We start from the raw sequence: 27,941 nt of genomic DNA, 5'->3' as shown, positions 1-27,941 counted from the left end.
TTCCCTATTAATATTTATGCTTATTTACCAAGGAAATGCATAAAGATTATATTCTTAAACCACTATGTGTAATAGAAAATTATAAATAGAATCTCAACAATGTGTTGGTTAATGTCCTTTAGACTTTGTGATATTCAATAAGCATTCAAGACAATAGAATTAGGTCAAGTTTGTAAATTATATTGTGCATCCATATATAACCGGTGAGTACTAGATTAATAGGGATAGAGAAAAAATAGAAATAATTCAATTTTAAGCTTTTATCACAAGAACTATAAAAGTAGCTTAGATTTTAGATTTTATAATTTTTTGTTTCAGAATAGTTCTATTCAAATTTTGCTGCATACAATTTTAAGAGTAATTCTTTCTGGCACACACACAAAAGGACAGCATCACTAGCATCTTTAAACAGTGACGTCTAAACAAAGAATAGCATAAAAGTGATTCTATGAAGAAAAATACTCTGATTTTTCAATGATGTGATGAAGACTTTGAAATAATACAGGTAAATACCTAACTCTTATCACCAGATGAGAAAGTAAAGCACAAAAAGTACAAAAGAGAAGATGAATACTGGAGGCTTAGACTTATAGATGCAACCTGTCTTCTAAGAGTAATTATTATGAAAAATAAAAAGAAAATTCTCAAACTAATCAAAGGCAAAGAGTAGAGGGGGAAACTCTCTCTGGTTTGAACACATTAAAATTGAGCCATGAAATAACTTCAGAATTAAGTAAAATGAATCACAAAAGCAGGCAAATGTCTTTTAAAGTACAAAGGAAATTACCTTCGAAGATTAGGAGGAGTGTCTTTTCAAGAGCTGTACATCAGATAAACCCAAAAGACCCACAAGGGGGCTGACTGGTAAATGTAGAGCATGTTGCTAAACATTCAAATGAATGCCCTGCTATAATGATCACAGAAGGAATGAAATGAGAGAGTAGAGACAGGGGCCTAATTTCAGGAGAAAGAGAGGGGGAAATACAAGAACAGAATAGAAATCAATATTAATGCCAGAAAGGATGATCAAAGCATCACAACTCAACTCAACACCCAGACCCTGGGCTGTGAAGCTTGAAAGAAATGAAAAGATACATATGCAAAATCTTGCATTAATTTTTCCAGCCTGTACTTTGAGAAGGAAAACAAACAGGGAAAATCTGCTGTGAATGAAGGTTGCCTACATTTTTTGAGAGAGATTTGAATTTTCTTCAGGATACGTGGTCTTGCAAAAGACAGGACAAGAGATAAAAGGAGGGTGGGGACATCACTCAAAGTGCTGGACTACATGCTATGCATGCTGGAGGCATTGAGTTCAATCAAGATGCTGAATTGGAAATGATACCTAGCACCATTAAGGATGGTATAAAAACAAAGAAAAAAAAAGGAGAGGGGAGCGGAGAACTGTGTTGGATATTAAAAAAATAAGTTCAACAGTGGTTATTCCAAAGAGACAATTTCACTGGACGGAAGATACGGCATGTTTTGTTTTGCATTTTCATAGGAAAGTCCCAAATCACAATCCTAAGGAAATGGTGCTATGAATGAAAGATAACTGAAAATTATCAAATTATAGAATGAAATCAAACACAAACATTTAGCAGGGCACATGTGTAGTGAAAGGGATACACAGAGAGATGAATGTCTGGGTTATTTCACAGCACGCCACAGTTGCAAAAGACTTTCCTCTGATAATATGCTCCGCTCTATGCTTTGAAGACACAAGATCCAGTGCATTGATTCATAAAAACTTGAGTTTGCAGCAGAGTCCTTTGGAAGCTTGTATTTTTAAAAAAAAAAATTATCCAAGCAACTATGTACTATCTCTTGTCCAATAACAAGGCAGCAAGCAAACCTAAACTGAGATTTGCTCCAGTTTACATGGCTTTCTCCCTTCGAGCTCCTTCCCCTACCTTTTTTGTCTTTTTTATTGTTTGCTTTCTTTCTCCTTTCTTTTCTTTCTTTTCTTTTTTTCTTTTCTTTCTTTTTCTTTCTTTCTTTCTTTCTTTCTTTCTTTCTTTCTTTCTTTCTTTCTTTCTTTCTTTCTTTCTTTCTTTCTTTCTTTCTTTCTTTCTTTCTTTCTTTCTTTCTTTCTTTCTTTCTTTCCTTTCTTTCCTTTCTTTCCTTTCTTTCCTTTCCTTTCTTTTCTTTCTTTCCTTTCCTTCCTTCCTTCCTTCCTTCCTTCCTTTCTTTTTCTTTCTTTCTCTTTCTTCTCTTTCTTTCTCTTTCTTCTTTCTCTTTCTTTTTCTTTCTTATTTCTTCTTTTTCTTTCTTTCTTTCTTTTCTTTCTTTTCTTTCTTTCTTTTTCTTTCTTTTTCTTCTTTCTTTTCTTTCTTTCTTTCTCTTTCTTTTCTTTCTTTTTTCTTTCTTTTTTCTTTCCTTTCTTTCTTTCTTTCTTTCCTTCCTTCTTTCTTTCTTTCTTTCTTTCTTTCTTTCTTTCTTTCTTTCTTTCTTTCTTTCTCTTCTCTTTCTTTCCTTTCTTTTTCTTTCTTTCTTTTCTCTTTTTTCTTTCTTTTCTTTCTTTCTTTCTTTCTTTCTTTCTTTCCTTTTTTCTTTCTTTTCTTTCTTTCTTTCTTTCTTCTTTCTTTCTTTCTTTCTTTCTTTCTTTCTTTTTCTTTCTTTTTTCTTTTATTCTCTTTTTCTTTCTTTCATTATTTTTCTTTTTTCTTCACTTTTTTTCTTTCTCTCCTTCCTTCCTTTTCCTTCTCCTTCCTTCTTTTCCTTCCTTCTCCTTCCCCTCCTCCTTCTCCTTCCTTCTCCTTCCTTCTCCTCCCTTCTCCTCCCTTCTCCTTCCTTCTCCTTCCTTCTCCTCCCTTCTCCTCCCTCTCTCCCATCATTTTTGGTTTGGTGGATACACACCTGGCTGTGCTAGAATTCACCTTGGCTGTGCTCAGTGAACCATATGCAGTATTGAGGACCAAATGTGGGTTGGCCACATGAAAGGAATGTGTTTTACACTGTACTATCTCTCTGATCCCAATAGTATATAGAAATATAAATATAAAATGCAGTCAGTGTGTGTGCACAAGAAACTGTCTGATGATATACATGCTACCTTCACACTAACTGCAGTCTAATAACTACAATGGGTGTTTCAGGCTAACAACCTGAAAGGCTCTTTAGATAATTAGAAGTGCTAGAACATGCCAAGAGCTGTTTATATTTTTTGAAATAGCTCTTATTTATGGGGTGCAAAACACATATGCTGAGATTATAAATGGTAATGGGACATTATGTATTATAAGTCAAGTGTCAGGTATATGTATTCTAATTTTTTTTTTTTGGTGTAGAAGTCTGTGGGGGATTTGGACCATGCCTCGCAGTGATTTGTGGTTGTTCCTGGCTATGCTTAGGATGTTTGGTATCACTATCTCCTGCATACAAAGCATGTGCTGTGGTCAGTTGAGCTCTCTCTACAGCTTTGTTTCTAATTCTTAAAAACAAAGAACAAGGTAGTAGGAACCAATTAATTTTTCCCACCCCTTTTTAAAAGGAAAAGGCAAGAATCAGGTGGATTGAGGAATTAATAATTTTGGAAGAAAGTACAATGTTTGACTTCCTCCCTCTTTCCTCCCACAGACCTGTTAGAGGAGTCAGGGTTGAACATGGCCCCACTGTTATGTCTGGGTTTCTGGGAATCACCCAAAAAATGGAATATAAAGCAGGGTGTACTAGATAAGTTTGAGGTATGTGGGGATATAGAAAATATCTCATTTTTTTCATGTTTAGAAAATATAGAATTAAAACAAAACTCAACAAAATATTCTGCCAGTTATTCCTGGCATAGTCTTTTTCATCTTTCCTGTTCTTACCATATTTAATGTTAAAAGTCCAAATGAAGCCTCCAAGTCCCCTTTAAGAACATTGAACTCTACTAGTTTTCTCTTTACAATTCCATTTTCTCAAATTCAGGGATTATTATAATGAATGCCCTCATCTTCTGGTGAGTCTTCTATTATCAGTTCTACCCACCCAAGGAAATTTCATATTCTCTCCACTAAAGGGCCTTCTTACTGTAAAATGGTTCAGCAGACTAATGACTTATGTATAACTTTATTAGTGCAGATAATTTATCTTAGCTAGAGAAAAAAGCCATTGAATCTTCAAGGTTCAACATAATGAGCTATGAATTCCTTGCTTACATAAAACCAAAATCAGGTCAATGGGAACCCCACCCCCAATTTGGTATTATGGAACCCATCCTCCTGCAATCTTGTGAGGCCATATTCAACAGGTGACCTTTGATGTTGCTGAGGCAAAGAAAGTGAGATGCCTTTAACTACTTCCACTCCGAAGTATCAAATGACTTTCTGTTCAAAGACCAGAGCTAGTGCCTGGCTTCACCCTAAGGACGAGTCAAGTCAAAAAATTCAAGATGCTAATATTCACATTTATTTCTATCAAAAAAAATCTTACAACACTTTAATGGTTTACATCACAGTTTTGGTTTTTCTTTTTGTAGGAACCATAATTTACATAAATATATACTATATGTCATATGTAATATATAGTATATATGGTATCCTAAAAAACTGAAAATCTTAAAAAAATCAAGTAAAAGTTTGCTATACAATATAAACAAACAAGCAAAAGAAAGCCCTTTTTTTTTTCTTTACATATACAAGGAAAGAGCATGGACAAAGTTAATACTGAGCTCTGATAATCCATAAGCAGTTAATGGAGCAGAAAAGGAAACAATCACAGTTGTTAATAGCTCTGAGGAACTTACTGCATTTGCAGCCATATGAGAATACCCTTTAGTAGTCTATAGACATATACATATGCAAAAATGGCCAAATATGCCACAATTAAGTTATCACATCTAAGCACCTATGCAAGATTGCTCTAAAGTAAAATAAAATTTGTAATTATTTGGAGGCTCCAAACTTCTGCCATTCATTGTCTTTGATCAGCAATGTTTTGCCTTTCATAATGTTTTTTATGGCTATAGGGCTACTGAACTTGTGAAGGTAATTCTTCAACAAAAGGAAAAAAACTTCAAGACATATATTTTAGTTCTGGGTAAATATGTGCAGTGACTGGAAAAAAATATTGGAATGATTAGGCATCCAATCAACCATCCATTCATCCATCCCTCCACCTAATAATTATTATAGATTATATCATAACATATTTACATTTTTATTTAACTATTTTAAATTTTGACAGCAATAAGGTCACAATAATCTGTCTTCATATAGCTTACTTTCCAGAATAAATGAGAATTCTCTTTTTTATAATATATTGTACTACTTGTTAATACTACTACATCCTACCTACCCTTTTGGATAGATATTTCACACTCAAAGTCCTCCACACTGCAAACTCTGATGCCTTCTTGCAATAGAGGTCATAGCCCATCCTATTTCTCTGAAAATCTGTCATTTATTGTCAGGGAAATAACATTTAGAGAAACAGTAAATTCTACAACTGACAATTGGAATGTGATTTTCACATTCTCTTTTGCTTAGCTCCTTCCTGGAAAAGTTGGCTTCTGCCACACTTCCTTGAAATCATACCTTTTTACCAAATGTATTTGTTTTTACTATCATTCTTTCTCACTCTTGATTTATAATTCTTATCAAGATGAGTAAGCAAATATGGAAAGATTATGGATGAAAGAAAGCTTGGGTTTTATTATCATATCAGTAACTAATACTTCTGCAATCACTTTAATTAACAAGTTACAACTTTTCTTTTTTTGTCTGTGAGAAGATTTAGGGTTGAGACTTTCTTAGTAAATAGCACTGCCTCTACATAATTATCAAGAGCTTTATTATGATAAAGACATAAGTCTGATTATTTTTACCTTTCTAATATTGGTCACATTTCTTCCTCCCAATTATGTTATAATTTATGTAAGACTGTGTTTTAGGCATTTTAGATTAGAAGTTAAAAACAGAAAACATACATTAAATTAATTTTCTAAAATGTTTGCATTCCTTCCACTTTATTACTTTATTATTCCTCTTTATCAGCTCATATATTTATCCAGGAATCACTTGCTTCCTAATTTATAAATTGTTCTCTTGATCCATGCTCAAAAAATCCACCTTCTCCTATTTCTGCTTCTACCCTTGCGTGGACACTATTACTATAATATAGACCTGACACTATAGATATATTCTGCTTCATGATTAAGCTTTCCTGACCAAAGTGAATAGTTAATAGTATTGTTTTGAATAGCTCTTCCTAGCTAACAATACAAATCTCAAACCCCTTTTTGCTTTCTTATGACATATTCTGCATAAGTGAAAAACATTTAAATACTTGGTAATTGAGGTCTGTCTTATTTTTGCTTTTCACTTTACTCTTATTATCTAAACTATTAAAATATAAGATCAAAAATTAAAATTTTCTCTTGGTCCAATATTGGATAACAATGTATAAAACAAAATTTTTGTCTGTTTTTATTTAATTAATATCACCATTAAATGGTTGGCAGTAACCCATAATAAGGCATCAATTTATCTCCTTGTAATGGCAACATCCTCTTTTAATATCTCAATGGATCTTTAAACACACACTAAATACAACCTTCTATAATAGTCATAAGGCAAAGGGTTCATCTATGAGAATATGTTTGTTTAATTCATTAAGAACATAAAATGTGGTCATTTCTTGAATCCTGATAACATTGCAAGATCCAAGCCATTAATGCTTAATCATGAAAGAGAAAAGCAGAAAATTCACACTAACAAGAGAAAATTGAAGTTAGACAGAAATGCCAGAGCAAAAACTGAATTTTTTATTACTATTTCTTTTATATTAATTGTCTTAAATTTCACCAGAAAGTTGAATAGGTAAGAGAAAACTTAATTTTTCTTGAAGTGTTTCTTGATGCTGATTTTCAGGGGTTGTAATTCATTTTAGCTCTAACAGCTTTAATGAATAGTTTTTAAGCTAAAATTTGCTGAGGTTCTCACAGTGCTTTCTAGTTACACAAATAGGAATAAAAGGAAGGAGCCCTGTTTAACTCAACATTTCTCTATTCCTTGTGAAATCTTTCATCAAATCTTTATAGCATAAAATACATCAACAAAGATATATTTACTTACTTTTTACTTAAGGTAACTCCTACAAATGGTATTCCTAGTTATTGGTTGCTTGAATAATAATAAGAGAAAATGGGGCACAGTGGTGTCCACTGAGTTCACACCCAAAGTTTTTAAATATGCTTTGTGTAAAGAACACTCCCAAAACATGCTGTCCACCCTTCCAATCTTGGAAAGCATTTAATACAGTCTTGCTGAAACCCAAGATATACATATCAGAACACTTATCTGCAACATGATTAATTTGTGTCTTAAACTATGCAGCTAGTAAATATTCATTACAGCAACAATACCACCTTCATTAATATACCACCTTCATGAGTCTACTCAAGCAGATGTAGTATTTGGAATAATCTTCCTTTCACACTAACTTAACTTTAATGTGACTATTAATATGTATTTCAAGATTTTGAAATGTATTGCAAGATAGTCTCTTTATATCTATATCCTGTCCATTTTAAATAAAACCTTAGGTTAGGTATATGTCAGTATTTGCTCCTTTATTAGTAGCCTCTAGATGTATGTGTTTGGATATGTTTTCCAACTTGCAACTGTGAGCATCAAGACGATAGGTTTATTTTGTTTGTTTGGTTAGTTTTGGGTCACACCTGGCAGCGCTTAGGGGTTACTCCTGGCTCTGTGTTCCTGGCAGGCATGAGGGACCTTATGGGATACCGGGAATCAAACCATCACCATCAGTCCTGAATCAGCTGAGTGTAAGGCAAACGACCTACCACTGTGCTATCTCTCCGACCCCAAGATGGTAGTTTTATATATCATTTGTTATTGTAGTGCTCACTCAATATCTAATGCAAACCTTTACATGCAAACCATAGCTTTTCCCACACCTTACTTATTAAGGAAAATCATATTATAAAATTATATTTCAGGTGTAGCATATAAATAAAGATCTGTATTAACTAATTAAATTCAAGAATATAAGTTAATTTTTTTTAAATAGGCCATATCCATGACACTCAGGGGTTACTCTTGGCTCTGCCCTCAGAAATGACTCCTGGCAGGATTGGGAACCATATGGGATACTGGAGATCGAACCCGAGTCTGCCCAGGCCTGCTGCATACAAGGCAAATACCCTACCGCTGTGCTATCCTTTCAGCCCCCATGTTAAATTTTATACTTCAGAATATAAATGCCTTTTTATACATTTAATCTACCCCTTGTTCCATTCTTTAACTTGCTAATTTGGTGTTGGTTTGTCTATATATTATGTAAAAAAAGATGATGTTTTTCTCTCTCCATATGACTTATGTCATTAAGCATAATACCCTCTATTCATGTTGTTGTAAATGTCAGGACATTTTTGTTTTAGGATCTAAGTATTATTCAAGTATATTTAATATTAAGTATGACTGGACACCACATCTATATCCACTTATACCACTAGACACCTGTGTTTTCAGTTCTGAATTATTGGAAATAATGTTACAAAACATACACATATCTTAAAATGTGTAAATGTATTTATTTGAGTAGAAACCAAAAAATGGGACAATGTGTCATGCAGAATTTATATTTTAAGGTTTTCAATTCTCTTCATATTGTTTTCTATAATGGATCTACCAATTTATATTTTCCTAATTTTATACATGGGTTTCATTTTCATTAAAAAGCAAGTTGTGGAGCCGGAGAGATAGAATTGAGGCAGGTCATTTGCCTTGCATGCAGAGGGACAGTGGTTAGAATCCCGGAATCCCATATGATTCCTCGAAATTGCCAGGAGCAACCTCTGAGCATAGAGCCAGGAATAACCCCTGAGTTCTGCCAGATGTGACCCAAAGACCCAAAAATAAATAAATAAACAAATAAATAAATAAAGCAAGTTGTAAAAATGCAACATTTTGGAATTGGTACTAAACATAAGAGCACTAAATGTCCACAAGATGGAGATATTTCTTCTGGAAAAAGTAATTTGCATTATCCCATGAGATCTTTGACCCCTTTCAAAAATAAGGGTCAAAGATATTTAATTCTGTATTTATTATTATAGTTTGTGTCATTAAAGAGCTATACATATATATTAGGAGAAACATCTTTGTTTTATAGACTTCTGTAAATAGAACAATCAAGTGTTCTCAATTGACATTTAGTCGAATGATAGGCTGCATATAATTGAGAATTGTACATTTTCTGTGTTTCTTTTAAGTCAGAGAAAATAGCACATTGTCATATTTGCTACAATTTGACTTTACTTTGTATTGTGATGAAATTAAAGTAGGATAATTCCTAAGATTCTGTGTTGGGGTGATATATGAGAATCCTATCTCACTATAAAGAGATTAGTATATAGAGATACTCAGGTTTCTTCTGAAACTTTTTCTGACATCTTAATTTAAATTAATATGTTCAAAAACATAAATATCTTCATCAATTTTTCTTAACATTATTTGTTTTTTTAAAAAATGACTTCAAAAGAAAAATTACCTCTAAAACAAGTGTCAGTCTTCTACTAAAAAATGGATAATAAAGGAGCTATCAAAAGGTGAGGGATGGTGAATTTTGTAAGGTAAACTCAATCATGAACAATTTTGTAATTCCAGGGTTTAAATTTACAAAAAAAAAAAGGGTCGGTGTGTGTGTCTACTATCCTGTTGCGTGAAACTCTTGGGAGTGGGCGGAAAAGAGGCTCCAGCAGAGCACGACCACTCCACTTCCCTATGCGGCCATGTGCTCTTTCTAAGAAAAGAACACCATCGCAATAAGAAGAAAAAATCACACTAAGAACTGTGCTAGATCACTGAACCTCAGCATTTCTCTCCGGACTGTCTTCTCTGCTGCAAGCTCGGGCCTAAGGTTTGATCCTGTGTGCAGCGTCATCCACGGAGGACTCCCTTCCCTTGGAGGCAAGTCGACCCATCCAAACAGGGCGGAGCCAGAGGAGTGTTCTGCCTGCATCATTTAGCCAATGAATACCACCACAGCACGTAGAAAAACCCACAATACAGTGTGACAATGGGGAAACAACGCAGGCCAGCATCAGACATAGAGAATGAAGATGACAATTCTGATGACCAGATAATGACCAACCAACTAATCAACCTCTCAGATAAGGACTTTAGACTAGCAATATGGAAGATGCTCAACAAACTCAAAGAAACCATGGATCGAGTTGAAAAGAACACTAATAAGAACCAAGAAAATATGAAGACAGAAATCACAAAACTCCAAACTGAAATAACATGTCAACTAACAGGACTGAAAAAGTCAGTAAACGAAGTGAATGACAAAATGGATAAGCTCTGGGAAAAGGGTATCAGAAGCTGAGAATAGACTTGGTGCTGTGGAAGATGAGATAAATAACAATTCCATACAGCAGGAGAGATTGGAAAAAAAAAACTTAAAGCAAATAAACAGACAATGGAAAAATTAGTCAAAGAATGGGAACAGATGAAAATAGAGGTCTATGATAAGCTCAACAGAAACAACTTAAGAATCATTGGAGTCCCAGAGACCCAGGAAGAAAATTTCCAGGAAGAATCAACAGTCAAGAACATCATTAAAGAGAAACTTCCAGAGCTAAAGAATATATGTGATCAAATCCTGCATGCTCGAAGAGTACCAACCAAAAGAGACCCCAGAAAAACTACCCCAAGACACATCCTAGTCACAATGACGATTCCCACAGATAGAGACAGAATTCTGAAAACAGCAAGATCAAAAGGAGAAATTACATTCAAGCAAGCATCCTTGAGATTTACAGCAGACCTGTCACCAGAAACACTCAATGCCAGAAAGCAGTGGTGGGATATTGTGACAAGACTGAATGAAATGAATGCTTCACCTAGAATACTGTACCCAGCAAAACTCACTTTCCGGTTTGACAGAAGAATACATGGTTTCACAGACAAACAGCTCAGAAACTTTACAGACTCAAAAGCAGTCTTCAGAGAAAAACTGAAAGACCTAATTTAAGACAAGACTAACCAAAAGACACACCAAATTTCGATATAAAGATGGCAATTAATCCCAGGACAATTCTTTCTCTCAACGTCAATGGACTAAATGCACCAGTTAAGAGACAAAGAGTGGCTAAATGGATCAAAAAACTCAATCCTACCTTCTGCTGCCTAAAAGAAATGCACTTGAATAGTCAGAACAAACAGACTCAAAATAAAAGGCTGGAGAAAAATTATCCAAGCAAACAACACCCATAAAAAAGCTGGAGTGGCCATACTAAAATCAGATAATGCAAACTTTATACTCAGGAAGGTTGTAAGGAACAAAGATGGACATTTTATATTAATCAAGGGGTATATAGAGCAGGAAGAAATAACTCTCCTAAACATATATGCACCAAATGAGGGGCCAGCAAAATATTTAATACAACTGTTGACAAATCTGAAAAATAATATCAATAAAAACAGAATAATTGTGGGGGACCTCAACAAGGCTTTGTCAACACTGGATAGGTCAACCAGACTGAAACCCAACAAGAATATACTAGACCTGAGGAGAGAAATGGAAGAAAGAGGCCTAGTGGATATATATAGGACATTCCATCCCCAGAAACCTGGATAGACATTCTTCTCCAATGTACATGGGACATTCTCCAGGATAGACTACATGCTGGCACAGAAAACATACCTCCATAATATCAAGCAGATAGAAATTTTGCAGACTATCTTCGCTGACCACAAGGCTTTGAAATTATTTGTTAATTCCAAAGGGGCTCAGAAGAAAAACTTTAACACCTGGAAGTTAAACAGCCTCATACTCAAAAACCAGTGGGTCCGAGATGAAATCAAGGAGTAAATCAAAGGTTCCTGGAAACAAATGACAATAAAGATACAAACTATCAGAACTTATGGGACACAGCAAAATCAGTACTGAGAGGAAAATTTATAGCTTTGCAAGCGCACATCAGGAAGGAAGAAGGAGCTTACCTGAATAGCTTAATGACACAGCTAATAGAACTAGAAAGTGCTCAACGAAAGAACCCAAAAATAGGGAGACAGAAAGAAATAACGAAGCTGAGAGCAGAAATCAACGAAATGGAAACCCAAAAAACAATCCGAAAGATCAACAAAAGCAGAAGTTGGTTCTTTGAAAAAATAAGCAAGATTGATAGACCACTGGCAAACCTAACAAAGAAATAGAGAGAGAGAAACTTGATAACTCATATCAGGAATGAAAAAGGAGAGATCACTACTGATATGACAGAGTTTCAAAGGGTAATCAGAAACTACTTTGAGAAATTCTACGCCACGAAAAATGAGAACCTGGAATAAATTGATAAATTCTTGGACTTTTATAATCTTCCACGGTTGAAGGAATAGGATGTAGCATATCTAAACAACCCCATAACCATTGATGAAATTAAAACGGTAATCAAATGTCTGCCCAAAAACAAAAGCCCAGGATTCACTAATTAATTCTTTCAAACTTTCCAAGAGGAACTACTACCAATACTGGCAAGACTCTTTCATGAAATTTAACAAACGGAAACACTTCCAAATAGCTTTTATGAAGCCAACATCACCTTGATATCTAAACCAGACAGAGATGCTACAAAAAAAGAAAATTACAGACCAATATTGCTGATGAATGCAGATGCAAAGATCCTCAACAAAATCCTGGCAAATAGGATACAATGCCTCATTAAGAAGATCATCCATTATGATCAAGTATGTTTCATCCCAGGAATGCCAGGATGGTTTAACATCCATAAATCTATCAACATAATACACAACATCAACAACAAGAAAAATAAAAACCACGTGATCATATCAATAGATGCAGAGAAAGCATTTGATAAGGTCCAACACCCATTCTTGATCAAGACTCTCAGCAAGATGGGAATGGAAGGAACCTTTCTCAATATAGTTAAGGCCATCTACCACAAGCCAGTGGCAAATATTATCCTCAATGGAGTATGGGAATATATTAAGCTTAGAAGCTTTTGCACCTCAAAGGAAATAGTGCCCAGTATACAAGAGCCACCCACTGAGTGGGAGAAACTATTCACCCAATACCCATCAGATAAGGGGCTAATCTCCAAAATATACAAGGCACTGACAGAACTTTACAAGAAAAAAACATCTAATCCCATCAAAAAATGGAGAGAAGAAATGAACAGACACTTTGACAAAGAAGAAATACAAATTGCCAAAAGACTCATGAAAATATGCTCCATATCACTAATCATCAGGAGATGCAAATCAAAACAACGATAAGATACCACCTCACACCACAGTGAATGGCACACATCACAAAGAATGAGAATAAACAGTGTTGGCGGGGACGTGAAGAGAAAGGAACTCTTATCCACTGCTGGTGGGAATGCCGTCTAGTTCAACCTTTATGGAAATCGATATGGAGATTCCTCCAAAAACTAGAAATCGAGCTCCCATACGATCCAGCTATACCACTCCTAGGAATATACCCTAGGAACACAAAAATACAATACAAAAACCTCTTCCTTACACTTATATTCATTGCAGCACTATTTACCATAGCAAGACTCTGGAAACAACCAAGATGCCCTTCAACAGACAAATGGCTAAAGAAACTGTGGTACATATACACAATGGAATATTATGTAGCTGTCAGGAGAGATGAAGTCATGAAATTTTCATATACATGGATGTACTCGGAATCTATTATGCTGAGTGAAATAAGTCAGAGAGAGAAAAACGCAGAATGGTGTCACTCATCTATGGGTTTTAAGAAAAATGAAAGACATTCTTGCAATAATAATTTTCAGACACAAAAGAGAAAAGAGCTGGAAGTTCCAGCTTACCTCAGGAAGTTCACCACAAATAGTGATGAGTTTAGTTAGAGAAATAACTACATTTTGAACTGTCCTAATAATGAGAACGTAAGAGGGAAATGGAAAACCTGTCTAGAGTACAGGCCGGGATCGGGTGGGGAGGAGGGTGTTTTGGGACATTGGTGATGGGAATGTTGCACTGTTGATGGGTGGTGTTCTTTACATGACTGAAACCCAAACACAATCATGTATGTAATCAAGGTGTTTAAATAATATATATATATAAAAGAAATAATGAATGGGGGAGGAGGAGGAAGAGGAGAAAAAAAAGGGTCACTAGCTTCTAATATCTAGGAATTTTTTGGGGGGGAGGTGGCTCACACCCGGCAGTGCTCAGGGGTTACTCCTGGCTCTGTGCTCAGAAATCACTCCTGGAAGTTTCAGGGACCATATGAGCTGCCGGGAATCAAACCAGGGTCCCTCCTGTGCTGCCCATGCGCAAGGTAAATGCCCTACCACTGTGCTATCTCTCCAGCCCCCAAGCTTCTAATATCTAAAGTCAAGTACTGAGAACTGAGCTAAAGCTACCTGTTCCCTTCTTATTTACAAATTCTTTATGGAACTATTCTGGGTAGAGAAGTATGGGAATTATATGGATACATAGGGTTAGCTATCTTCAGAGTGGGTGGAATTGACAGTTTGATTGCTCATTTTAGGGTATAAAGGCATAGGGAAAATTTAAATTTAGGTGAAATTCATGAAATCTGTAGAGGCATCCCTTTAGTTATGTTGTGTACATGTTCAGGATAATCCAGGACCAAGCATTATTTCATGTGTTTTTAATAAGAAAAAGAAAAATAATAAGGCATGGCTCAGTAACTATCTCTAAATATTAAAATTGAAGGAGAAAGAAAATATTCCAGTTGAATTGCAGGGGATAAGATACATATGAAAGTTAAAGCAATTGCCTTGCATGTAACTGATCCCAGTTTAATCTCTGGCACTGCCAGGGGATGATCCTGAACATAGATCTATGGATAACCCTATTCATACTGCTAAATTAAACCCCACTTTGCCAAACACCCAAATCTATAGATAAAACAAACCTCATGTAGAAATGTGTTTGTGGTATTGGGACTTTCAAAATTATATCCATGAATAATGATTGAGAACAAATGAAATAAGGTTTCAGATTAAAGGAGCCTGGAGAGGGCCTTGACAAACAGAAAACTAAAAATCACCCACTCTAGTTACTAATCAAAATTACCCTTTGTTTCCCTTTACTATTCAGGAAATAAAGACCATTCTTCATGATGGGTAAAATAGCATGGTGGTAAAATTTTTATTTCTATCAGTTTTGGTCTGGGAAACTTGAAATGAGTTGTCAAAGTTGAGTATTAAACACTGAGTTTTCTTTTGAGCAGCTGGATTTCTCCTGGGGTAGTCTATGGCTTGTGTCCTTGAGGGATTGCTTTCTAAAGGCCAACAGTAACCATTCTTTCAAAGTATGTCAAAATGTGGATTTGCAATAATAAAATGGTTTGTCACCTAACTAGTGGCAGCAAATTGCTTAAGGACATTTCATCCTGTAAAGTAGCAGAAGTCATTTTTTTACTCTTATTTTTGAATAGCAGCACATGATAGCACTGAACACATCCCAGCAAAGGAGGTACAGTTTTCATGGGATGGTGCTGATAATTCTTTAATTAGGATTCTTCTCTTCAGGGTGCTGCATTAACAGGTGGTTTGGAATAAAATGGAGAGTGTAGGAGTGTTTGGGAAATGGGAGGACTCTTGTTAATTGGAATTAGAAATAGGAGGAAAGTGCCTAGAGAAGTCTCTGCAGGGAGAAAATAAAGAAAATATTCATGTCGTGTGGCAAGTGGGAGTTGCAGAGGGCGGTAGCTGATAATATAAATTACTCTATTATTTCACCTTTCTTAGCAAGTTAAAAAATTTTTAGTGATGTGACAGAAGCTATTAGCTTCTTCTGATCAAAGAGAAAGCAAGTTTTATGGACAGCATTCATTATCAGACTAGCACAGGTAGAAATTTCTCATTAAAAGAACATATAGTAGGCTAAAATTTGGTGCCAACTAGATTCAACTTAAGTATAGGCAAATTTATTTAAGCTCTGTGAGACTCATTTACTTCATGTTTTTAAAGTGAGATATTAATACCAGCTTAATCACATTGTCTTACAAGTTAAAATGAATTAAGTAGTGCATAAAAGTAGGCTAGTATCCATCCATAGATAATGAGCATTTAATAAATAAAATAAAATAATATTTTCAGAGCTCAAGTTATGAAAACTATACATCAACAAAACTTTTTTTCTGGAAACACCTTTACCTAAAAAAATTATATGAAGTGCATGCATTTTTGAGGTAGCATGGTATAATTACTCATTTTTTTAATACTTGCTCAATTTATTTTCTATGCCTTAATTTCCCTACCATTCCAGGAGTCCAATAGAATTAACTCATTCCATGAGGAAACCAGAAAGGTAGATAGTATGAATCTGCATGCTATGCCCATTCAACCGAAGATAGACACTTGAAAGAAACTATAATGCAATTTTCCCTGAAGACCTCAATGATTACTATGAGGTTTCGAACTCAAAATCACATTCTTTGACCCCATTATTATATTTGTGCCTGGAATACATCAGTTTGACTCTGTAAGAGAAGAAGAAATCTCAAAATATACTACACATAGGGATATGGAAAAGCCATGTTCTTTCTTGAAGTATAAGAATAAAGGAAATAGTTCTGAATTCCTTGTCTTTCTTGAATAACTGATGGGCAATACAAAAATCACTAAACCTTGTCTTTTTAACCAGAATGTCTTTTGGGTACCACTGATGAAGGATGTTGCAAATACAGCATTGGACATGTCACTGATCTCAATAAATACTTTTTGAATTCAATTTTTAATAATTTTCTAGAAGAATATAAAGTAAATTCATGAAAAAATATTCAGCTAAGAGATAGGGATAAAATATAAATATGTGCAACTAATAATAGAGGAGACTAACACATATTCAAATAATTTGAATTAATGGAGGCATATATTAATGAGCTCCCTGTAAAATGCTTTGGGTGCACTAGACACTGACATGGGATATTTTATTTATTTATTTATATTTTCTGTAGGGGCCATGCTAATCTTCTCTGTTTCATTCCAATTTTAGTATATGTGCTGCCAAAGAGAGCACAATATGGTATATTTTAGAAAAAATATTCTCTTCTTTTAAATTTGTCTTTATGACCATGACAAAATACAATAAAACTTAAACTTATTAATATAGCAATTATTTACTTATTAAGCATCATTTTTAGTAATGGCATTTTGTTGACCCAGGATAAATTCGTCATAGATATGTATCTTGAAATTGTTTTATTTAGTCTAGAAGGGTGAAAGTGTTTTTGTTCCTTTCCAGTTTCTAGTGGCTGCTCACTTATCTTGGTTCATGACTTCCTCCTACTTTAAAACCAGAAATGAAGATTTAAAGAAAGCTCCTTTCTCCACAATCTAGGATATTTTTTTTTCAAGAAATACACCCTCTAATTCTGTCTCATTCCATTTTGCCTACTTGAGTAATCCAGGATGTGCTCCCTCTTATAAACTAACTGAATTAGCATCCTCAACTCCATCTGCAGGTTGCATTCAACATTTTCTTGTACACTAGCAATTTTAGTCCTTTATCCCTTTGGCCTGAAAGATACATAACCAATAGCATGTGTGGAAGCCCACAATGAGAATGAGTTCTTAATTTAGGCAAAAGAGTGGGACCTTGAGAATGGAACTTCCACAAGAAGATGAGACCTTGAATCCTAGTCTTCATACCCAGGCTCACACAGTGTGAGCTTTGTTCCCTTTCCTTATAAGTAAGTTAAAAAAACCTGGGGAGAGTTCCAGAGAAATAAAAGACAGTATGGAGATAAAATTGTCTAAGAGCTCAGTTGGCTACAGAGAATTGCCCAGAGACCATGAAGAGGCCAGAGGCAATTGCTGATGCCGAAGCCCTGAGAGAGCATGCTCAGAGCAGAGAGAGCAGAACAACGGAGTTGTAGCTCAGAATCGCAGCAATGAGACCTCAAGGCCACCACCGCCAGAAGGGCTTGCTACTAGGAGAGTATTGAAACAGAGCATGCTGAGAAGAGAGAATTTGTTTGTGGCTCTAATAAAGTGTGTTAGATCCCACCCTACCCCCTCCCACAACCCCAGTAGTTAGTTCTCCTCTGACTTCTTCCATTCCTTAACCCAGGTTCCCAGGTGCTCCACAGTGGTTAAGAGAAGACGGAACCAAAAAACCTGGCCTCCAACTTCTGCCAAGCATCAAGATTAGCTACCAATCCAATACCAACACAGTCACAGATTCCAGGAATTAGGAGTACATAGGGGATGGAAGACCTTCATTCTCTCATCATAATGGGAAAAATAAAAAAAGAAAATGGTAAAATAAATTAGGTTTCGCAAAAGAAAGTAAGGCACTAATTTGGGAAGGACATAAGAAAACGAAGTTGGCAAGTAATGAGATGTTTCAAAGTCATCTAAATATGGAGAAATATAATTTGATCTTGTTTGAAGAATAGAACCCTGCTGCTGTCTTGAATATAGACTGATGGAAGGATCTACCAGAGAGTAGGAAGACCAACCAGATGTTCAGAGATCCAAGGTGGTCACTGATAAATGTCTGAGATGATACAGTGATTGTGAATTAGATGCAATAGCAATGGGAAAAATGGTAGGAAAGATTATAGAGTCTAGAGAAAGAGAATAAAGAATTCTGACATCATTCAAATTCCATATCTGACAAAACTATTAATACTTAAGGAAAATGAGTATTTTAACACAGGTGGAGGTGTAGAGATAGGGATATAAAAGTTTACTCAAAGAGAGCAAAGAGAAATTCAAAATAAACAGTCAATGATTGACCTTTAAAGACTCTCTCCTTAAAGGATGAACAAAGGACAAAAGCAGAGGGAAAAGGGATAAGAGAGTCAAGTAAGACAATAAGATAGACTAAAGTGAAAAAGGAAAAACTGAAGAGAAAAAATAAGCAAATAAGCAGAATAGCAATGTACTACAAAACCCGAAAAGTATAACAAGTATAAAAAAAAGTATAAACAACTTGAATATTGGCTAGAATATTGGCTTTACCAAGCTTTTTCCCCAGGTGACATAAATAAATACCAGTAAAAACTACTGGCATAGGAATCATCAGTCAATTATTTTTTAATAAATCAGTGTTGATATCTGAAAATAATTGTGGCAGGTTGTCATCAAACATAAACATAACCAACTTTTATTGGGGAATTTCCATATTTCAAGCATTAACTATTTTATACTTTTAGATAAAAAAGAAACCATTTTTGAGCAGACATAAATTCAGGTACTATATTTTAGGGATGAGAATATAATAAAAAATTTTATCTCCACAGATTCCATAATTATGTATCTCATCTATAGCAGAAACTGTAGAACTTCTTAAAACTGTTACAAGATCCCTGAGAACTTTTTATACATTTTTAGGTATATAAAATATATCTACACATTAAATAGGGTTTACATCTGATTGTATATTCAGAGATCACTCCTAAGGGGGTTCAAGGAACAGAACATGAGTCGTCTAAATGCAAGTCAAACATGCCTTATATGCTGTACTATCTCTCTGACCTCAGAGATAATTTTTAAATAACCCATGTGGAAACCCATAACAAACAAAGAAGATGAAGGACAGCGGCATAGTAAAGAAACAACAATTCATTTTTCTGGAATATATTCAGGCAGTGTTGTGACAGACGCAAATCAAACGACCTGCTTTTAATATCTGTCTATAAAACTGTAATCAACGAATAATATCTGTCAAGAATATGTATCTAATTTCTATCCAGTATAATGGTTTATTATAAAGGGATGTGATGGTAAAATAAAGAAGACATTCTGTTTTTATTTGTTCTAACCCAATTTTATTCCAGGCACTGCAGGGTCCTTTTAGCACTGCAGGAGTGACCCTTGAACATTGCCAAGTTAGTTCAAAAGCTGCTTATAAATAGATAAAAGAATGTATGTCATTGATCTCTCTCTCCTTTATTTTTTGTTCAGTTTCTTTTTTTTTATTTTTTGTTACATACAGCAATACTCAGGGAGATCTGCACCCCTTTGTTCCTGATGGTGCACAGGGACCGTATGAGATGGAACTCACCCAGGTGGGCTGCATGCAAGGCTAAAACACACAGTACTATTTTCCTGTCATAACTCTCTTAAGAAAGTACCATTAGAATCAGAAATATGAAGTATATGTATTACATAAAGTATTCCTAGGTTCCATGCCTGACACTGCACTGAGTGCTCCTGACATTGAGAAATAACACTTGGGTAGCTCCTGAGTACTTCCAGATATGGATAAACACTCCTTTTGCCCCAAACAAGTATCAGCAAAATAAAATCTGCCTGTGTTAGTTTAGGTATACAGATGGTTATTGTCTTGTTAAAATAAACATATGAATAACACTAAGTAAAGTGTGATGGTATTACTTATATCTGAGGTTGAAACTCTTAAATCAAATTCCACTGTTTTTGTCCTTGGTTATTGGGCCACACCCCCATGGTACTCATGGCTTACTCATGACTCTGCACTCAGGGATCACATATGATGAGGTTTATGAGATTTCATGTGGTGCTGAGGATTGAACCTGAGTCAGCTGCCTACAAGATAAACTGCTACTTGCTGTATTATCATTCAAGTCCCTCAAATCTCTCTAAACTTTATGGTTTTCACTTTATTTTATTTTATTTAATTTTATATTATTTTATTTTGGATTTTGGGCCACACCTGGTGACACTCAAGAGTTTACTCCTGGCTATGTGCTCAGAAATCACTCTTGGCTTGGGGACCATATGGAATGCCAAGGTGATTGAATCTTGTTCTGTCCGGGGTCAGCTGTGTGCAAGGCAAATACCCTACTGCTGTGCCACCGCTCTGGCCCTGGTTTTCACTTTATTATACAAATTTTTGGGCAAAAACAATTTCACTCATCTTATTGTTTCAGGTGTGTAACTCATCTCTGCTCTGGTAAACTTTTTCTTTTTCTAATTTAATCTCATTTAATCTCAAGATAATTTTGAATAAAGTACAGTAAATCAATTCTATAATATTATTTATTTTTATTAAATTTAAGCACAACCTTTGTCTAGATGGATTTGAAAATACTAAGTAGACACTCATTATAGAGTTTATAATTGAATATTTAAATATTGAAGAACTGAGCAACAATTTTTAAAGTTAAGGCACCAGGATTACAAAAAGAATTGAATAACTTTTAAAGCAAAATTTAAGTTGCCCACTATAAGAAGATTTTTTATCAATTTTTATATAATATTACAGCATTCAAAATTAAAATCTACCACATTTATAGCTTGAATTTATATTTACAAGTGTTGTCTTAATCTCACAAAAAGTAAGAAAACTTAACTACTTAAAATGAATATATAACATTTGTAAGTGTGGTGTAAAATATTTAAGTGATTTAATTAAGAAGGCTGTAAAAAACACTTTAAAAGTGATTACTAAAGTTGCTAGATTTAGATAAAAATAGATTTGTAAATTGAATTTAAAGGCTTAAGTTCTTTAACTGGCTTTATAAATTTGTAACTTTTTAAAGTTAAATCATATTCAAAATAAATTATTCTTTAGATAATATTTCTGAGCACTGAAGTTACATTTAAATATACCAAAAAGTGAGACAGCTATTCAGCAAGCCAGGGTGCCTGACTTCTAACCTATTATAAATATCTGATTCAAAAAACTTGAAACCCCTTTCATATCCTTTCAAGGACCTGAATTACTTGTCCAGTATTCTGGACAGTTTGTTTGTTATTCACTGTTAGTTGTTAGTTATTCACACTCTACAGCCTTTAACAGAGGACAATTGGGTCTAATTTCATGATATAACCTTAAGAAAATTACTTCCTAAATACGGCTATCTGTTCTTTTTTATGGAAGCTGATTTTTTAGCATTGGCTCACTGGGTTCTCTGAGGACTACTAAAGCAGTATTATTATTATCGCAGAGATTGCATCTCTACAAGATGTGCTTGCAACAACTTGCTGTTTTGTTGGCTCCTGCAATGCCAATAAGTATGTGTGAACAAAATTCTAAGGGCTGGATGGCTGCAATGTAATAGAATGAGATTTCTATTGTTATGTGTTTTAATCTATTAATGTTACTGTATATTGGATTCCTCAACCTCCTCCAGATGAGATTCTCTACCAGAGTAGACAGCTCTGCTTTCCTTCTGCTCATGAAACATTTCCTTGTGCAATCTCCTTTTTCTTTTGTTAAATAAACACATGGCTCAAAAGTGGACTTAAGTAATGTAGATGCATGAGATACAAAATCAGAGATAGGGACACTAGAGTTAAAAGGCCACAGCTACAGAAAACAATGACATATGGAATGCGTCAACAAATACCCTTTATATCCATTCCATAAGTAACTCCCTCAACACCACTCTAAGACTAAAAGACTTGAATGACTCTAAAGACAAACAGATTAGAATGTCTTTACTACTTCCTACTAACTGCCATGGGAGCTTATCTCACCATGTCAACAATATTGTAATTTCAACTTAAGAATCGCTTTCTCACTCATCTCATACTCAGTTCTGCATAGAACAATCCCCAGCAAGGAATCTAATGTGCTTTATTTATCTAAATGCAAAAGGCGAATAATAATAAAAATAAAGATCCATTAGTGAAGCAATGATGAAAATCATCCTAATTACATTTCCTGTTTCCATTTTCCAAATAAACAGATCATTGAATAGAAGTAGTCTGAAAAACAAGTAGAATGAATCACTGTTGCTAGTGGGCAAGACAAGTGAATTTTGTAAACTGCTATAGTACAGGGTGATCTAAATTAGTCTGAAGGGTTATGTGCATTGAATGAAGCAAGAAGCAAGAGCAAAATAGCTCAAAAGAGATGCTAGACAAGGGAAGGCATATATAAAAGTAAGCAAAAGCTTTAAGCAGCTCACAAGCGTTTCAAGGCCTCTGCATGCCACTCTAAACAAAGGGGGAAATGAAGGAGTGATAAATAAAACATACCCTTCAAAAAAATCAATGAATAAAATTAATTGGCATTGTGGTTTTGCACTGTAGTCTTACATTTACTTGGTTTAAACCTTATCCACCAAGGGGATTTTGAGTAATTTGATGAAGCCACGTGTATTTCAGAGGTTTTGTGGTCCTGCTATGATTTCTAGTTAACAAGTTTAGTCTCTGCATCTCTTGTTGAGGCATCTGGAATATTTCCTGATGTGGATTTTGTCTTAGCCTACATTTTCATGAGGCATTCACCAGACTTACTCCACTGTGGTGTCTCTCAAACTGTCCAATTAGTTTTCCCCAGGGAGATTATAACCTCTACTAGGAATTGCAATCTCAGAAATGTTTTCAAAAAAGAGGAAAAAAAAAAAAGGAAAATCAGATATCACCCCCTTTTTGTGGCTAATCAAGCAGCAACAGAATCAGTATTTTCTGTCTCTTTGCCCTTTTTACAAGTTTTTTAACTTTTCTGGGATTATATAAAATGTGATAACCCACGTTCTATGAATCTGACATTTGTATATGTGAAAATTAGCTTATTTTTCCTTCACTCCAATTTCCCTATCATTTAGGGTCTGGCTGTCTCGATCAGATGAGTTGGCTGACATGATGTGTTTTCACCACTTCCAAAGTTGAGAAGACATGGAGCTGAATCTTACAAGACAGTCCCTTCCAGTTTAGTTACACTCATCTAAAGGCCACAGCTGATCTAAAAATACTTAATGAGCTCTGCTCATGCAAATGTTTGTCATTTATAGAAGGACTGTCCAATAGCATAACACCAAGCTAAAAATACATGCAACAACATGTTAGAGATCAAAACAGAAGGCTCATTAGCGCAACAGAAAGGGTCTCTTTTTTGAAATAAGATGCATACTTTCCTACTTAACAGTACAAATGGACTCCACCCTCCCAGGCACTAAATATTGTTGTTTTGGGGGAATAGTTAAAAAATACATTTTTTTTATCTAATCTGATAAATAATGCATTAGTAATGGTGACAGGTTTGTAATGACTGAGTTAGATGGAGACTATGAATCTTCTTAATTCCTCCCTGTCTAATACATGCGATGACCTTCAGGTTTGTGATTTGAACATTTGGCCTCAAATGTCAAAGGCTTGTGCACTGAGCCCAGCAAATTCAGCTATGTGTGATTGGATTCAACACAAATTCTAGAATTAATGTGTGTTCAACAAGCACTTGTACTTCAATCACGGGGCAGCCCAAAAGAAAAATGGGGCCAAGAATTTAAAAATTGAAATGTTATTAGCCTGCTTCTCATTCTTATTGGCAACGCTATCATTTCTGGTGAGAAGCTTATAATGGCTGCAGGAGATTTTCAAGGTTCATCTGACTAAGACATCCCATATGAATGAAGACAATGATTTCTCACCTATGCCAAGAAACCAGAGTGTCTTCCATAGGGAGCAAGAACTGGGGCGATTAAGTGACTCAATTTCTGAAACATTACTCTCCCTGTCCTATGCCACATCCTGCAAAAGAGCAGGGAAATGTGAATTATAATATCAGCAGTGACTTCATCTTAGATCATTTACTCATGTATGGATGGATCTTCCAGAATGCTTTTTCTATACCTAAATGAAAATGGAGGTGAAAAAAAGAAGATAAAATTGGGGTATTTTTAAACTTAGATAATAAAAATGCTACTTGTTCACACAATAAGAAATAAGAGAAAAACCAATAAAATATGGAGTTGACATGAGACCCTTCACTCTAAATAGGAGACTTCTCCTGTTTGTTCGTTTGTTTGTTTTTTTCTATTAACTAACTCTTAGATCACAACACTGACCTGGATGTGTCTCCACATCTCACTGGGCTCTGCTCTTAGTACACCTGATTCCATCTATTTGGAAGGTTCTTGTTATTTAAGATCTGCTCCTAGGTTTCTCTTTGTGGCATACAGGATTTCCATGCCAGGATTTCTCTCTTATCTGTTTTCCAATCAGGGGTCTTAAACTCGCCGGGCCACAAATGGCCCTCCGTACAACATTTTGTGGCCCTGTCCTAGAGGAATCTTTTTTGGTTTTGTTTTGTTTTAGTTGTTTGGGTCACACACACCCCCCAATGTTCAAGGCTTACTACTGACTTTGCACTCAAGGATCACCCCGACTTTGCTTCCTGCGGCCCGAAGGTAAATTGAGTTTGAGACCCCTGCAGATGCTATTAATTACAGGTCTGTGTTGTACTGAAGAGGGACTGAATCCCATGGCCAACAGGTCGGGGCTGGCGGCCTCGGGAAATGTAGCAATGTTCAACTACCAATCTCAGTGAGTTCCCAGTAGCAAACTACTGACAGGTTCAATAACCACCATTAATAGAATGTCTCTGTGGAATGGATCGTGATGATCATTTGAACTACAGAACAGAACTAATTCCTGGACTTATTGCAAGGTAAGGACAGGTCATAGGAGGCATTTCTGTACAGAAAAATTATCTCCCCATAAGGGCAATCAGTCCCCTGTTCACTGCAGTGATGGGTTTTCCTGGATAATCTTCACTGACTGTGCTGAACCATGAAAACCATGAAATCATGAAAAGACAGAGCAGGTGATAGTAGTCTTCAACATTTACTACTGTCACTGATCGATTAATATTGCTCAGGTTATAATTATTGCCAATTTGAGCAAGTCTTTGGAAGAACAACTTTCCAACTTTTCATGAGATCTTCAGTTTGTTTATTCTTGGTGAAAATTCTGGGAACAGAGATTTCTTTTAATAAGCTCTATTTAAACAGTAATGACTGAGTCTATACTGGAAAGACACTAGGCACACACAAGGGTAAGCTGGAACCAATCAGTTTCCTTAAACAGAATCTTTCCACTTGCCAAGCAGAAGTAATCAGACCACTATTGCTTACTGTTCCCAAACCAGGAGCCTGGAAGCTCAGTGCACCCCTTATGATTATTTAGTACCTTTTGTTCAAAGCTTTGGGGCTATCCTACCTCTGTCAGGGACAGCAATGGAGTTGTTTCTTGACTTTCCCCACCAGATCCCCTGTCTTAGTTCTGTTGTGCACCAAAATCACAGATGTGGGTCAGTGGCCTTCATTCAGGCATATTTGTGCTTCAGGAGACTTGCACAAAATAGGAGCATCCCTGCCTAGGTAAACAGATTTTCTCTCGGGGTGGGGGTGGGGTGGTTAAGTGTTGTTTTCAATAATTAAATGTCTTATTTATTTAGTGGAGTAAATATTACATGTGAGCAATCAGATTATGTTTATGTTAATAAAATTAAAGGCTTATTAACTTTGATAAAAATTAATCACTGTCCAATGGAAATCCACCATCTTTAAGGGAAGAAACAGAGAGTGCTCACCAAATGCATCTAAGGCTGCTCTCTGGATGCTCCCTGCTTCCTTCCATGAAAGCTGGAAACATAATAGTGAAGTATGGCACACCCTCAAAACAACAGTTTGAAAGTACTTGAGATAAATGATCTGAAAACTTAATAGCAGAGGACATTCTTCATGTTGCCCTTTTCTGTAGAAATGGGACATTAGAAACATTTTAACCATTTTCCAAATCACTCACTTAGAACAAATTTCTTACCCCTGACTTTAGATAACATACAAACTACAAGAATGTGCATGTTTCAAAACATATGAATGATTCATTCAAAATAGAAACATTGCTTTCAGTTGTTTATAGAATATAGACAAAGTAAAAGTATAATTAAATCAAAATGAAAACAAAATCTAAAATTTTGACAACAGAATAGTACATATTCAAGTTCTCGAAGGGGAATGGGAGTGGTCAAGCAGGGAAGGGTATTAATTTTTCAAAACTGAATGGAAATCAGATGCCTATGAGACTTTAACACTTCAAGTATATTAAAATATTTAAAATGTAATGATACATACTTGAAGATAATAAAATATAAAAAATTAATAAAGATCAAAATTTGATAGTTACAGTAATGTTGATAAATTATTAGTAACTATAAGAACTGTAAAATATATTCAATTGTAGACTATATTCAAACCTGTAGCCTTGGGAATGACACCTGGAATAAGAATAATGAGAATTTGTAGAAAGATGTTCTCCAATGCTACTCTTTGAAAACATAAGTTTCCCAATTTTTATATACAGAAAGCCTTAGTTTGAGTCTTGAAGAGATCAGAACTTTTTTAAGACAAAAAATTATTGAGAGAAACTATGTAAAGGAAATGTCAACTGATTAAAAACATTTTCCTAGTAATAATCAAGGGACATATAAATAAAGTGAAAGAGTGTAGCATTTATCACATGCCAGACATTTATGAAAGTATACATGTTTATCTTCACAGCATTCCTAATAGGTGCATGTTTTTGTATCCCCTCAACAGAGGAGGAAAATGAGGCCCAGTTGGAGACAATAAGAAAATCTGCTCAAGGGCATGCATTAATAAATTTCTGAGCCAAGGTCCCAAACCTCGTCTAAATGCACTACAAGAAAAATAGGTGCAAGTATATCGTGCATTATATAAATTATAGTTGTTAAGAAAGTTAAAAGTGAGATACAATGTCTGAGGCTGTGATCCTGCAACTCCTCAGAGAATAATCCTATGCATACTCATAAATCACATTTTCCATTGTTCTTTTTCCCATTAGAAAGAAACCATTACTAAAGAGTGAACTATTAACATCTGCATTGGTATCTAATGAAGTGAAGTGCTAACTGATATAACATCTTTTGGATCCTAAATTGCATATTCTTATAGATAAGGTCAATTATGCCAATAATTCTTTCTCCCATAGGTCTTTGTGGTCAGGCAATGTGGTCCTCATCCAACTCACAGACACTTTTGAGCAAAGTGATGCTATTACAAACCACACTGAATCAATCTATCAGGGAGAATTTTATCCTCCAATCCTGATTGGGCTTTAAAGACACAATGCTGAGAGTTATATCAAGTGACTATTTTAACTGAATCACTTAAGCACTCAACAATGACCTGATTTTCTCTATATTTATCTGACCAGTGAAATTTTGTGTCCTTGAAGAGTGTTTCTCAGGGTGTTTTTATCCTCACTCAATCACATC

The 27,941-nt window shown here is 35.1% G+C and overlaps 1 protein-coding gene and 1 non-coding gene across 2 annotated transcripts in view; both read right to left on the bottom strand.

Annotated features, from left to right (window-relative positions):
• The window catches only part of UNC5D (unc-5 netrin receptor D), a 639,701-nt gene that overhangs the window by 357,141 nt on the left and 254,619 nt on the right, over positions 1-27,941 (bottom strand).
• On the bottom strand, positions 16,896-17,000 carry LOC126007589 (U6 spliceosomal RNA). Its single transcript, XR_007495124.1, has one exon. It is a non-coding gene; the product is annotated as a U6 spliceosomal RNA (small nuclear RNA).

The sequence above is a fragment of the Suncus etruscus genome, chromosome 4, assembly GCF_024139225.1.
Source record: "Suncus etruscus isolate mSunEtr1 chromosome 4, mSunEtr1.pri.cur, whole genome shotgun sequence".
NCBI lineage: Eukaryota > Metazoa > Chordata > Mammalia > Eulipotyphla > Soricidae > Suncus > Suncus etruscus.
Note: the sequence above shows the minus strand (reverse complement) of the source record. Positions and strands in the feature narration are given on the sequence as shown.